Source organism: Ciconia boyciana, chromosome 9 (assembly GCF_034638445.1).
Source record: "Ciconia boyciana chromosome 9, ASM3463844v1, whole genome shotgun sequence".
Taxonomy (NCBI): domain Eukaryota; kingdom Metazoa; phylum Chordata; class Aves; order Ciconiiformes; family Ciconiidae; genus Ciconia; species Ciconia boyciana.
Window position 1 is genome coordinate 4,537,268 of NC_132942.1, and position 14,834 is coordinate 4,552,101.

The following is a 14,834-nucleotide window of genomic DNA, read 5'->3' on the forward strand; positions in this document are numbered from 1 at the left end:
GAAGAGCATTATTACAGGATGAAGGAAGGAAGCAAAAATAGACTTGACACACAAGTATTGCAGAAAGTTTCTAAAGTGGGAATTTGAATTCTCCGCAGCCAGCTCTGGGTGTGCTGCTGGGTGTGTTACCCGATCCGGTCCCTGCTCCCCGGCAGGCTGGGGACCCTCTGCGCTGGGCTCCTCCCCAGCCGCCCTGCCGCCAGCATGAGAGAGAGAAATAGAAATCACTTGGAAGGGAACTAGTGAAAAAATCAAGGGGCAGAAAATGGAGCCGCAGTAATTTTCTGGAAGGTAAAGCTGTGTTCATTTGTTATTGGTTTGTTGGTTTTTTTTTTTACAAGAGCCTGCCTGCCACTTAATTTGTTAAGCTTTGAAGTACGTTTTGCAGCAAAGGGAAGGAGATTTGCGGCGATGGCGTCACTTTATAAAAGTTTCCAGATTTTACTGAGCTTCTTGTTTGTTTTCTTTTTTTTAGGGGGGGTGGGGGGTGGGTGTACTATTCGTAATGCAAGTGGGCGATCTAAATATACGCCTGTGAAAACAGAACCCCTGAGATAGCGACACCGATAGCAGAGGCTATTGTTAACTTTTGGGATTCCAATTAAATCCTGCAATGTTAAATATTTATTTAATTACTGGATAGAGAGCAGGAATTCTCTCTGCCTACACTAATGGAGTCAGAATAATGCAGTAAGGGAGAGGATTTTTTCTTCTACTCCCCCCCTTCCAAATCTAAATAGCTATAGGCAAGCACAGGCTGGAATATGAACATTAAAGGACAAAAAGTTTCAGCTTTGTTTTAGGAGTTATATTTTGGTCGGGTAAGCAAACTATATTGCATGTATTTTTCCGCATCTTCAGCTCAATCCAAACATAACATTCCAAAGGATAAAATCTGTTACAAAATAAAACCGACTTCGTGACAGCTGAGCTTCTATGCAGAGTCTAAAAATTATCTAAAAGCGCCTCGAGAATCCTAAATGTCATTCCCAAGATGTGGTGAATTGTAATTAGGGTTGTGAACTATTTTAGTGACAGTGCCTTACATGGGGCCCATCTAAGCAGCTGGAGCAAAAAAGTTTATGAACTTTTTATATTTCCTTTACTGTGTGAAATATGAAGGTGTTTACACAATAACAATAATCCCAATTTATTTCAGATTTGCAAAAATGTAACCAAAATTGAAAATGTGTTGTTTGCCTTTTGATTTTCCTCCCTGTATTTCCTTTTGAAATATATGTCATAGGGCAGTGCTTAAAGAGTGGAAGAAATCTCATCAACGATAAAATAGTGAATGAAAATTAACATTAATTATCATTATTATTATGAGAAAAAACCCTCTTTTGTGATTCTCTCATCTTACTGGTTTCTCCAAAAAGTCTGAATTTTTGTTTTAGAAAATGATCCAGTTCCCTGTTTTCCTAACACAAATAAAAGAAAGGAAAATAAAATTTCTGTGGAAATTTTGTGAAGAGAAGCAAATAGCTTGCAACGTGCTGTCAAAAACCTGCACCCAAAAGCACTTTAATTTTATAATAGCCATTATTATGCTTGTACATGCAGATCTTGATACTGTAGAGGAAATTATTAAACCCAACTATTTGGTCATGAGGGTGGAAAAAAAAGTTGTGTCCCAAAGTGTGCCATGAAATTTAAATACAAGTTGGAAAGGCCCAACGTCCTGTAACTTGGGGACTCTGGCAGAAATAAACCCAGGAGAAAGTCGGGTCCCGTGGGTTCCCACCTGAGAAAGCTTGAGTACTCTGCATTGCCATCACTAATTGTTTTGTGTTGTGAAATCCTGAGGTGATAAACTGCTGTTAGGAAGTTGGCTTGTGACTAATTAAGTGTAGGTCTAGCTATTAAAACCTGATTTGTTACTCATAGGCTACACTCATCTGCCGCGTCTTCTCTCAAGATACAGATAAACTCGGTGTCCTTTTCACTGGTCTAAGCCAAAAGTATCTGCATAATGAATGGAGAGAGATTTTAGCTATAGGTTTTGTTTAGACATATATAGTGGGATGAATTCCCTTTATCGTAATAGGTGCAATTATTGTAATAGGTCGCTTCTATTTCAAACTGTTCCTTTTTCCTTTCCTTTTATTTATTTCCGGAGGAAGTGCTGGAGGATGTGTACCTTTCTTCATGTAAAGTTTTAAATACTGATTTTACTCATAAGCAGAAGTTTCCCTTTTTTTAAAAATTTCTGTTTCAGAGTGTTTCTGTTTATTATATTCAAGCTTCTCCATAGAGTGGGTGTAACCAGGAGAAGAATTTGGCCCATGATGTGAGCTAAATTTTCAGTGCTTCCACTATTTAGAGCTCCGTTGCGCTAAAAATAGTTTTCCTGTGGTTTTGGCCATGGAGCCACAAATACAAGTTTTCAGTGCACAGTTATTGTGGATGTTGGTCCCAACTATTGCTACAAGAAATGGAATTCCAACTCATGGCTGTGTCAACAGATGATTATGTTGAGTGCGAGGCTGTATGTTAGATCCCCTCACTGTCCCAAAGCAAGAATGCGTCCCACCCAAACGCCAGTCACTTCCAAAAGGGAGCATGAGAAGGCAGCACTCGGGCTGGGGAGTGAAAAGCCCTAGGAAAAATTGGGTCTATGCAGGTGATAACATTGAAAAATACACCCAGGAGGCTCTGCGTTTGGCTAACAGTGTAGGACGTTAAACAGGTGATAGGGAAGGGAGTAAATCTTTAAGAAAATAAGACTCAATTTTGTTCATGGCTAATTTTGAGCAGAGTTTTCATATAAGAAAAAAGCTCACAGTGATCACGTGGTCATGCTAAGTAGAAGGAAGTTAACTGTGATGTTAGATTCATTCTCTTTCTGTACTACCTTTTCTATCCCACTTCTGTGGTCCACCTTCTCTGTTGTCCACAGGTCTGGTTGTTGCAGATAGCTTTTAGGAGGCAGGGGCTATTTTTCTTCTGAGTTTAGCAGTGGGTGTCAGACTCCAGAAAGTGTTCTTATAATGTGAGGTCATGTTCTGGAAATAGTTGAAAATCATTGATTTAGAAGAATGAGAGTACTACACGTTTCTGTACTGCTGATGCAATGGTGAGGGCAGGCTGGGGGATGGTCTAGAAAAACAGCAACACTGGAGGAATAGTCAAAGGAATTGTGCCATTTAAAATTCTTTTCTTTATCATTTCCTCTGTGAGAGCAGTGTATTACTTTGTGTTAATCAGCTGGGACATTTTTTCCATTCCTCCGGGAAGGTTTCCACCCCCTGTTCCAAGAAGCAGATCCAATTTAGCAGTACTTTGCCCTGACCAGACTCTATCCACAGGTGTCAATGGAAGAGGGTTCACACTCTGATGTGGACTTTGTGGTGGTTCTCAGGCAAAGGCTTCTCTTATTCATGACTTCTTCCACATCTTACTCTTCCCGCAGTGTCCTTTTTTTTTTGTATTTTTTTAGACATTTATTTTTTGAATTGCCTGTTCAGTTCTGCACCCTCAGTTGACTCTCAGATCTGTCAAACTGTATATACCATCCTCAATATATTCACATTTTTATTCTGTAGAGTGTGAAAAGACACTGTTGAGCTGAACTTACAAAACCTTTACATAATGCCTTTGTTTCTAACATCGCCACAGACGTACCAGTATTCAGTTACACGTCTCATCTCATTTATTCTCCCAGTCTAGGAAGAAAAGTTTGCAGCTTTAAACTTGCTGGGAAGTATACCTTTGGTTTGCCTTTCCTTCCCCTGGACTACAATTTCATGTTAATGTCTTATATCTGTAGCTTCAGGAAATAAGACTAATTCTTCTCTCCCTTTCTCTGTACTGCTCTGTGAGTTGACTCATGCAAGGTACCCAGAAGCGTGGCTGTAACAATAACAGGGTACGTAATTTATTCTCCTAGAATTCAAAGGCTGTGAGCCAGTGAGTGTAACTTCACAGGAGCCCACGCCACCAAGGCCCTTGTAGATAAACACTTCTAATGTATTTCCTCCAGACACTAAACATTTTTTTTGTTTCATTTTCTTACATATGTGATGAGACATACACAATGTTTGTATTGCCTTCTTGTTGTGAGGCAGCCACTTACCATCTATTGTGCTTGTTCTCAGCATGCTGTAAATTGCAGGGTTATTTAAGAGGACCAAATGGCCAGAGCGAATGGCACCTCCCTTTCCACTTGCTGAACTCTGCTCAAACATAACACTGTTTTTCTGCCTCAAAAATATACGTAAAGGTATGTATAGTATGTTAGCCCCTCCTTAGCGTTTCCCACCCTGAAACTTTTCAAACAGGGATGGCATGTTCCTCTCTTCACTGCCAAAAAAAAAAAATTCCTTTCTCAGCATTTCCCCCTTCCCCCATTTCTTCTCAACTGACAGCTGTGAGAGTGGAACTTTCTTGAGCTATCCTATCCGTTTCCCCCAATTCTGTTTTTAAGCTAGATTTGGTTTAAATAGCCAAGCCATCTTTCACACTACAGGAATTTTTTAACATAGTGTGGCATTGCAAATGTTTAATATGGGTAGAGACATGGTAACTGCTTTTCTTTTATTTATTTATTTTTTTTAAATTTCCCCCTTCCCCCCAGCAATTTAGAAAGTTGATATTGAACAATGCAGTCATTTTAGAAGTCACAGGCAGGCCAAAGTTTCATAATAAAGCAACTTTTTTTCAAGGTTATTTCCTTGCAATTCAAACAATCCATTTGATTTTTCAAACTGTTCATTTCTAACCAAACAAAAATCTCATTAAGAAATGTAGGGATCATATTCAAAATCTGCAGAGAAAATCACAATAATGTAATTTCAGATACTTGTTGAACTTCATGGTTGCTTCTCAACCAAGCAAGGCCTGATACGAACTGGTGGTAGTTTTTCTGTTGATCGTTTTGTACTTTGATCAGACTGTAAGGTTATAGCTAGCTCCGACATAAACATCTACAGTAGCATAGGCTTACGAGAAGACAGTTTTCTCTCTTCATTGCCATTAGACTGAGCGCAAAGGAATGTGAGACAGGTACTTGTACTTTAGTTGACTTTACAAGGCAGGACCAAATGTATAAACATCTGCAGTTGACTCTGCAGAATCTGAACACACAATAACGAAAATATTCAGATAAGTAGAAGGTTAGCTAGTAATTTTTCCTTGCATTATCACAGCTGCATGTCTATATGTTGGAAAATCAAGGTTTGCCAACGCTAGAAGAGGATTGATGGGTCCACGAGTTGTGAAATTCATGAATTTGTGAAATCACATGATTTCTGGAAACTGTGTTCAGGATGCCTTGAGTCTACTTGTTGCAAGCCTTTTACTGAACTTGATATGTTATTAGAGCGGACCCACTGGAGTGTGGCACTAGAGATTTAAGTGATGGAAACCATGTATGAAGTAGACAGTAGTGTAAGTGGTGTTAATTTATTGTGCCCTTAAGAACATACAGACTTGAACCATTAGATAGCAAATGTCGCTTGCCTGTGACTGTCCCATTGACTAGAAGGAGATAACTTGACTTTAGACATTTGCTCTTTGGCCATTCAACATTAGTCTGTGACAAAATGGCAAAAGAAAGAGGAAAACTATTTTTCAGCCAGCAGATCATATTCATTATTACCACACTCCAAAATAGCCTGTATTTTGTGCTTAAGAAACACTGCTTTCTGAGGAGCAGTGTGCTGCAAGCAGACATGCCAAACTTGCCTGTAGTTTTAAACTGAGAACATTTTGGAAAACTTAGTTTTGGAAAACTTAGTTTTCCTTGTCCTCTCCCATACACTTGCATGCACACCTTCAGCTTTCCTCATCACTGGAACTCTAAAACCTCCACAGGAGGAAGCACATCAGAGCTCTGTGTTGTAGCTTCAGCTGACAACATACAACTGTTTTGTAACTTCTCAATAAGAGAACATTTTGTTTCGTAGAGACATGACGGCTGGCACATGAACAACACCTAAAATGCCTGCTGCCAATTTGTTGTTTGTTACTTGGTTTATTAATTAAGTTACACAAAAGATTTGGAAAAAGACCAACAGGGTTTTTTTTTCCCGTATTTTGGACTGCCTGGCCAAAGTAGAACAATTGCTGGTGCAGAGATACATAGGAGTCCCCAAAGGTTAGCTCTGTTCTTTGACTAAATTACACCAAAGCCTTGCTCCTTCACCGCTGTCATGAACTTTAGTAGAGATATCCTGTTGGGCTATTAATTGACCTCTGTATAGATCTGATCAGAGTACACTGGGGCTAAAAACTTCTGTTTACATAAAAAATAATCAAGAGCCACGTAGTCTTGAACCAGAAGAAAATTTCTTCAAAGCTCAGATGTATTTGAAATGGAAACTTCAGTTTGGCTCATTGGATATTTTCCCTTGTTTCTACAAACTTTACATTGCTTTTTCTTTTTTTTTTTTTTTTTTTTGGTAGATGTTTTACCCTTAACTTACACAAATAAAACATGGGGTTTCATGTGGTTTCTTTTTAGCTTAATTATACATGTCTTTGTATATACACATATAGATGAATATATAAAATCACTTTTCATTACATTTGCTGGTTTCTAATATTTTTTTCCAAAAGGAATTTATTTGATAGCCAGATTCAGTTGGCATGCCGGATGCAATTGGTATGCCAGATTTTTAACTGCTGCAAGATGATGTACTTCACATGTCCTACAACAGAGATACAAATTTATGTACCAGTTATGATTTTGCCCCGTTTATCTGTTCCTACATGAAATTTTTGCCAGAGGAAGAAACTCTTCTGTGGGAATTTCTGTAGTGGATCAGACTAGGATTCAGTTAAGTTCAGTAGCGTGTCTGAAACAGGCTGCGATTGGCCTCCTCTGAGGAAGGCAGCCTTTGGGTTATGAAGCAATCCTCCTGTAGGAAGAGTTTCCTCTTAAAATCACTTTGTGGGCTGAAGTGTGTGAAATACTTTCCCCTGATTGTGGATGTTCCCGTTGCCCATATAAAGCTAAATTTCTCAATGCCATCAGAGTTCGGGCCTCAACAGTACTTTGCGGCGAGCAGTTCCACCTGCTTGTGAACCGAGTGAAGAAGAGCAGAGCTGAACGTGGTTCAGCCTTCCACGCATTGCTCTAAGGTATCTCGTCTTTTGTAAGGGAAACAAGACCTTGCCAGTCCTTCCCTATAATGAGAGGCCTTTGAATGGACAACTGATTTTTATTATCTATCTCAATGGAAGTAAGCACATTCTTCAGATCTAGTTGAAATGTAGGTGTTTGGAGTTCCAGAAGTCAGTTGTATATTGAAGGCAATTCAAAAAATGAAAACATTCTGGCATCAAGTCATGGCGTGGAACCCAATTCTTCTTTAATCTACCTTTGTATCAATCAACTTACTTAGTTAAAAATGACAAGAAACAAACAATTATGCCTGCAGTATGCGTATTCAAGGTCAGGTGTTGTTGCGGCACGCTGGACGTGCTTTTGGCCTGGTACCTCTCTGAAACTTTCTCCTGTGCTGTTCAAAAAATAGCTTTGAGGAAACAGTGGTCATTTCCATTTCACAGGACGAGGACAATTGTGAGAAAAGTAGGAGTTTGTCCCGTACTCCTGGCATTATATACAGTATGAAAATGCTCATCTCTACAGTCCTTTCTAGAGTCATTCCTAACATGTTTTCTTGAAGCTTTACCATGTGGTTTTAGTAACTTACTACAAGATGTAGCCATCTGAAGGACCTCAGCTGCACCTCAGCGCTGCAGATAAAACCCAACCAGTGCCGCAGAACAACCCCCAAGCGCAAGGGCCGAGGCCGGTGGGCCGGTGTCAGCCACTGGCAAGGCAGCACACGGCCCCGGGCGGGAAAGCGCTGGATCTCAGTCACAGCAGCGCGCCGGGCATCGCAGGGCGGCCTTCGCCCGTCGGCCGCCGTTCGGGCCCTCGGCAGGCCTGGTCGGAGGCGCTCCTCGGGCGGGGGTCACCGCAGGACCGCGCTGAGCTCGAGGAAACTTTTATACTCCTCCGTGTCGGGGTAAATGACTTTTTCGACAACAAACCCCGAGCAGCTCGCGTTTTTATTTATTTCACTTTCTCTCCCGGGTGCAGGCCTTGACTCCCGGAGGGCCCTTCCCTCCGCGTCCGCTTCCTCCCGGCGGCGGCGCGCATGCGCGGCGCGCAGGCTCCCGCCCGCGCGCTCCCCCCGCCCCTCGCGCACATCCGGGTCCCGGCGCTGGCCCCGCCGGCGCCGCCGCGCCGCTGTCCCCTCCGCGGGCTCCCAATAAAGTTTTGTTGCGAGCGGGCGGCCGCGGCCCAGCCGGCGCCTGCAGCCTAACGGACACCGGCCCTGTGCCGCCGCGGCGGGGAGGCCGCCTCGCTCCGTGCCGGGTGGGTCGGGGCGGCCCGGGGGGGGTGGGGCGGTGAGGGGGTGTCGGGGGCGGTGGGCCGGCGGCGGGGGGGCGGGGGGGAGCGGCGACGCCTCAGCGCCGAGCGGCGGCGGGGTGCTGCGGTTCGGGATCCCGGGGCGGGGGGGAACGGGCCCCTTTCGGAAACTTAGAGGGGCCCAGGCTCTCCCCCGGCCGCGCGGGCCCGGCGGTGACAGACTTTGGGTCGTCCCGGGCCGGGCCGGGGGCTGCCGGGGGGGAGGGCGGCGGCGGGAGGGGGAGGGGGCCGGTGAGCGGCGTGTGGGGGAAGGAGCAGTCCCGGGAGGGAAAGCGGAGCGCAGGACCGCGCTGCGAGGCTGTTAAAACACGCTTCGTGCTGATAAAAATAAGTCCGTGCACGTAACTGTAGGAGCAAACTGTTGCAACGCCAATGAGAGGCTGGGTGTTTTTTGTTTCTTTTTTTTTTTTTTTTTTTTAAGACGAGGAGCTCCGCTCTTAAATGGTGTAAGGCCTGACCAAACGCAAAGGGGAGAGTGACAAATCCACATGTTTCAAACCCGTCGGTAAAGAGGCGCTTTCCCGCGGAGGCGATGGAAGGGCACACACACTTGTCCACCGTGGCCTTTCTTGCGTGCATCCAGTCCTGACAGCTGCCTGACAACAGATGGACCGCTTAAGTGATTTAGAATGGCAATTTTTGTTTTCTGCGGGTTGTAAACCTAATAGAGGAAATATGGTCTTGCGGTTAAGAGCACAAGACTGGAAATCAAGTGATCTGTGCTCTGTTCCAGTTGTGTAGTTTCTGATGTGACTTTAAGCTAATTAAATGAAGGTATTTATCGGTAAAATGAGGTAGGGAAGAACTGATTCAGCAGTAGTTGTTGAATATGTTGTTGAATAGGTTCAGTGATAGTTGTTGAGTCTTTTGGTGGAATCTGTAGGGATTTAGCAGTTTTACTCAGTGAATGACTTGGGCTCTCTGCTTTAACAAAACCTCCAAGGAATAACTGTCAAAATTCGCATCAGCCTGTAAGTTTTGTCTTGTTATGGGAAATTAGATTATCAGTATGTGATGGTTTTAGATGAAATCTCTTGCTGTTTTTCATTCCTTTGTTAATTTCAGATAATTTACCTTCTATGGGAGACTTTAAAATACTGAAAACTGAAATGAGCATTGCTTGTTGCATATCTCGGTTATGGAAGTTCTGCACAGAATGTCCTTCTGATATTCTGAGGAATCACAGAATTTGATTGAAGAGAAGGCGGGGGGGAAGGTGCAAACACGCTATTGCAGTCATGTGCCCATGCTCATCAAAAGCTGTAATACTTTATGAAGTTGGCAGCTGGTAGTAATGGAAGTTAATAGAAGCAGCAAATAACTTAATTGAAGATGTTTCATAATTAGTGTGTTGTAACTTTTGAGAGTGCTCTGTCTGTGGTAGGGTGCTGTTGGATTTAATGTCTTAATCCCTACCGTTTGATAGTGCTTTACGCTTACCTCTGATATTCACTTGGCCTTGAAATTGCTGGTAAGTGCTTAATAGCACTTATTTTTGCAAAACAAAACCCCAACAAACCATGTGTTTATTGGGGTACCTGCCTTTGTCAAACCTTTCTTTTCCTTTCAAATGTGGAGAAAATACACTTGGGGGAGGAATTTTCTTTTTTTCTGAAGAAAACTTTCCTAGTGGAAGCCCAAGATGGACAGTCATGATGGGATGAGAAATGGGAAAGGAGGAAGAGGGGCTTCCGCTGCATTTCTTTCTCTTGATGACAAAAGATCACAACAAAAGGGCATGCTGCTATGATGCTGCGTACAGCTGTGGCGGGCGTTTTTTGTTTGAGGCTTGGAATTTTAACCTCTGATGGAACCTGAAGGAACTTTAACTGTGGACCCTGTACTACTTGGTTCTTTTTATGAAGTCAGATTTTTAATCTTGCTCCTTGAGTGTGTGATCTGTGCAGAGTTTTCATGGTGATAGAATGTTATCTTGAGCTGGAAGAAATTCTGTCGCTCAAGATGGAGTGCTCGTGCTCTCAAAGTGTAGTGTATGTTTTTGGGTTTATTCGAATGGTCTTTGCAGATTATGTTGTAATCTTGAATATTCCAGAGGACACTTTTAATTTCAGAAAAATGTCTGCCATGTTTTCTTCATAGCTCTCTAAAGAAAACTCTAAAAAGTCTATTGTTGCTCTTGGCTGAATTATATACCTGCAGAAATACTGCTGTGGCAATTCAATGCAAGTCCCTATTTCTTCCTTCCCTGCCAGTTAAATTTTTCATGTTGATTAAAACGCAAGTTTCCTCTAATGTCTATGAAATTAATTTTAATGTGTTAATGTTTCTTTTTTAAAGATCTTTAGATGATTTTTTCATAGCAACAGGTAAGGAGAGCAGCTTGTGCTCAGAATTAAAAGATTTGTTCTCCCATGAGCTGAGAACACTTTAGATATTTCATGGCTAAAGTTCATAACTCATTAAAAGCAACTTGAACAGTAATTTAAGACTTCTGCAGTTTATCATTAGTCGCAGTGCAAGTTCCTGCACTGTTTTCTGGAAGCCTTTTTAGCCGTGTTCCTGTGACCACGTAGAAAAGTTTGGCTGGCACTTCAGCGTGCTTGACCAGTGTGGGTTGGCGAGGTGCAGAACGCCGCCTGCCAAGTCTGTATCCCTGCTGACCTACCACCAAGGTTGAGCCTGCCAGGACTGTCATCCTTGACAGAGGATCTTTGTCAGAATCGCTGCTACTGATCCACCAACTATGAGGTAGTGTCTCTGAATTCTGGGTCAGTGGATGTCACAAACTGACAAATTTAGAGTACTTTGCCATTCATTCATTCTGTGGAAGGGGGAAAAAAAGCTTGCTGAATTACTATTGTCAGTGTTCCCTCCAAATCCTGTAGCTTTGTAAACTTGTCAGCGTCTTAATGCAATTCAGTTGGAGTAGAAGTGTATACACATGCACACATATACATCTTTATTTTTCTTCCCCTCTTTTAAAGCTTTAAGTCCCTGCTTTCAGGTTATGCTTTTTGCTACCAATTCACATTTTTAGTGGCAGTATTTAGGATCTTACTTATTCTTTAATGGAGGTCTTGCATATGAGCATCTAAATTTTTGGAAGGACTTGTCCAGCTTGTTAATTTTTTTAACGTACTTTAGGGTTTGTGAAAAGTATAAGAATTCCTTTATTTTCCCTTTTTTTTTTTTCCTCCAGGTGTAGTACTGAGGTCATTCCTAATCACCCACTTGCCTGTCCCTGTCCACCAACCTACCAATGGAGGCATAGGCTTTTGTTTTCATGTTTAGTGAAATTTAGTGATGCTCTTGTGTGTAATTTTAATTAAGAAATGGATGCTAACTTGTAGTTATCTGCTGTGGTAAGAGTAGATCTTAAATAACCTTAAAAACATCAGGCAGTTTCAGGGCTGACTTTCAGATGTGCTGACTACTGTTGATGATAGCATTTTTCAGCATAATGCTTCTGTTGGAAAGTGCCAATTAGCTGAAATAGAAGTGTGAGAAAATGCATGGTTCTGACAAAACACTTAAAGGGAGAGAGCTTTTGGTTCTAAGATGGAATTTGTAGTTTTTCAGAACTTCTACAAAAGCTAATTGCTCAGTAATTGGAGTAGTTGCAGAGACCAGGGCCATGTGAGCATTGGATTTTTGTGTTCTAAGTTGGATGCCTTAAGAAATAGATACTAACTTTTTTAGGCTTGGGAAGTTTTTGTTTTTTCTCCCTCCCTCTCCCCTCCCTTGTATCACAGTTAAATTCAAGTTTTGCCATGATGCAGAACAAATTCAAAACTTTCTGTTCTTTGGTTACGCTTTTTCTGAGGTTTCCTTGGCATCAGTTGGAAGTGAGGGTGCTTTTGAAATGCAGTGGAGCTCTATTAGTGAACTCTTTCTGACTAGACCTCTTTAGTGATATAAATCATTATCACTTGTATTTTTTTTTTAACAGTGTTTTTTGAGAAGACTTTGAGAAAAAACAAAAGCATCCCTTTTGCCCTCTGAGCTGTATGGCTTTTATGGTACCAGTTCTTCCATGCATGATGCATTACTTGCTGCTTGTGCTTGGCCTCAGAGATTTTTGTTATGTTTCTTTTAAGAGAGTACTAGTTAAATACTTCTCAGCTGACAGAGTTATACACTTCAGGGTTTTTTTAAGATGTGTTAGATGATGTACAGATGTGGAAATGAAAAGAACAAGTATTGTGTGAGAAAGCCATGTCTGAAGTTGTCAATACATTTTTTGTTTGGAGAGTAGTCATGGTTAATAAAATTTTTGAAGATACCAGACAATTCTTTTCTGTTCTTGTTTACATCTATTATTAGTTAGAATATATTGCCTTACAAGGCATGTTTGAAGCGAAGAAATCTAGTGCTAGTATAAAAGCATTTATCATGGGTTTTGGTCAAGTGGATGTGCATTTGGATATGCAAGCCCAGTTCTGATGAAAATACCACAAGTTCCTTTTTGAAATCATTCATAAAAATCTCCTTTCATCTTACCCTTAAGGGGAGGAGGGTTAAAAAAAAGATGAGTTAAATCATTGATGATATTCTTTGAGTAAGATGTTGCACAGGATAATTGAATTTTTTGTTGTTGTTGTTGAAAAGCTATGGCAATAGTAGGGAATATGTAGGCCCTTCAAGTTTATTGTCCAAATTCTTTAAACACTGTGTAACTTTAGGATTTATTTTATCCTTGACGTGCACGGAAAAACTATGGAGCCAATGTTTCTTCTATATTTGTCCTCAAGAAAAGGCTCTAATGAATGCCATTGCATGGGACCCTGTGCTAGGCTACAATGCAAGATGTAGACTTGGGAAAATGATAATAAAAGCCAAGCACAATCCTGCACAATTCCTGTGAAGAAATTTATAAGGAAAGAAAGACCTTAATAAAACCAGGTGAAATTGATGTGTGAGGTTGTAGTTTTAGGTAGCTTTAAAAGAAAATATTGATAACTGAATATAGCATAATATACTGTAATTGAGTTTCTGAGCTTTCTGTATGAACGTGTAATGTGTTAACAAGTGTATGGAGTCAAAATATTTGAGTATTTCTAAGTTTGAAGGGTCAATAAAGTTAGGCACAAGAGCTGACTGAAAAACAGTTTTAACTGCAAGTCTGAAGCAGCTCTAAAGAACTACCAATTGTGTAGCTAGTTATAAGTGGTAGTTTGTTTATATTATGAAATTGAGTCTCAAAGCAGCTTCTAATCATGAGCAGTGAAGTTCCTTGTTTCAGATTGGGTATGATGTTAGAGGAAGATTTCTTAATTTGCAAACAAGTAAATTAAGCAGGAAAAGAATAGTGGTTGTACACTTGCAATACAAGGTTAGTATTGGCAGTAGGAAAGGATGAGGACCATGTAGTTGTTACCCATTTTATTTTTATGCTTGTGAAAAGCTTTGTTTGTTGCCATGCTGCTTGGTGTGATGGGTTGCTTGGTTAATGGTACTTTACATTTGGATTTTGCAGGTGGGAAATTAGTTTGGAATCTGTGGCAGAACATGTTACATAAAAAGTGCATCTCATTAAAATAAATACACCATAGCTAATTTTATATTGATCTGTTCTGCCGTGAGTCCCGCTCAGGCCTTTTTAGCCAGAAGATGATACCTTGATAGCAAATCAAATTAATCTGCTAAACTTGCCAGTTTAATATAGTAGGCCAAGAAAATCTCAGAAGAGGAACGAAAAGGTAGTTGAGTTGCTTAGTATTTGTGATGGTAGATGAAAGTCTGTTTCTCCCATCTTCACAAATGAAATGTAATTTGTAAGTTCTGCTGTTAACCAACTTTGTTTATATCTAGCTGGCTTGATGAAGTATTAAGAAGGGGTTCAAACAGTGGACCTGTTCACACAACTAGTTTCCTTCCAGTTGCTGTAGTCATTAACAAGAACTTTAGATGTATAAATAATGCATGCCCCAAAGTCTAATTTTGATAAGTGATTACTTCCTTTTATATTCACCCATTAAAAGCCCCCTCATGCTACCCCTTGCAATGCATTACACTCAGTCTTTAAAGAGTGTGTGTAACTGTTTTTTTAAAATGTAATAACATGGTTTGCAGCTGATGTTCTCTTGTAGCTCAGTTGAGAAGTTATTAAATAAAAAAAGGTAATGCATAATAGACCCTCTGCCTCTTAAGGAAATTTAAGAAAGCTTTTTTCCCCATGAAAGTTGTTACCAGCTGGGTCTAGAGGTGCAACAATACGAGTAATTTGTGCAACACTGTGAATGAAAATGTGACTCTAAACCATTTGTTTCTGTGCTCAGATCTTACAGTGGTGTGCTGTTGTGCTGCAGTCACAGCTGGTAACATGCACTTTTAAAGCCTCGGAAGAAATTGATTGTAAATATAGATGATCTGGTGGAGCTGTTCCTAGCAGATGGCATGATTACTTAGAAACCTTTCAAAAATTAGATGCTGAAATTACATCAAATGCAAGTAAATGTTCTTAATGCAGTTTATGCCATTCTTTCAGAAA

General features: G+C 40.9%; 1 protein-coding gene across 2 annotated transcripts in view; it reads left to right on the top strand.

Annotated features, from left to right (window-relative positions):
• Window positions 1–274: 274 nt before the first annotated feature.
• The window catches only part of SMAD5 (SMAD family member 5), a 31,053-nt gene continuing 16,493 nt past the window's right edge, over window positions 275–14,834 (top strand). The window contains exon 1 of one of the 2 annotated variants that reach the window (XM_072871960.1): window positions 275–291. The gene's annotated coding sequence lies outside the window, so the exon portion shown is untranslated. Of the gene's footprint in view, window positions 292–8,158; window positions 8,330–14,834 lie in introns of those variants that run through there. The other variant, XM_072871959.1, reaches the window with a different exon arrangement.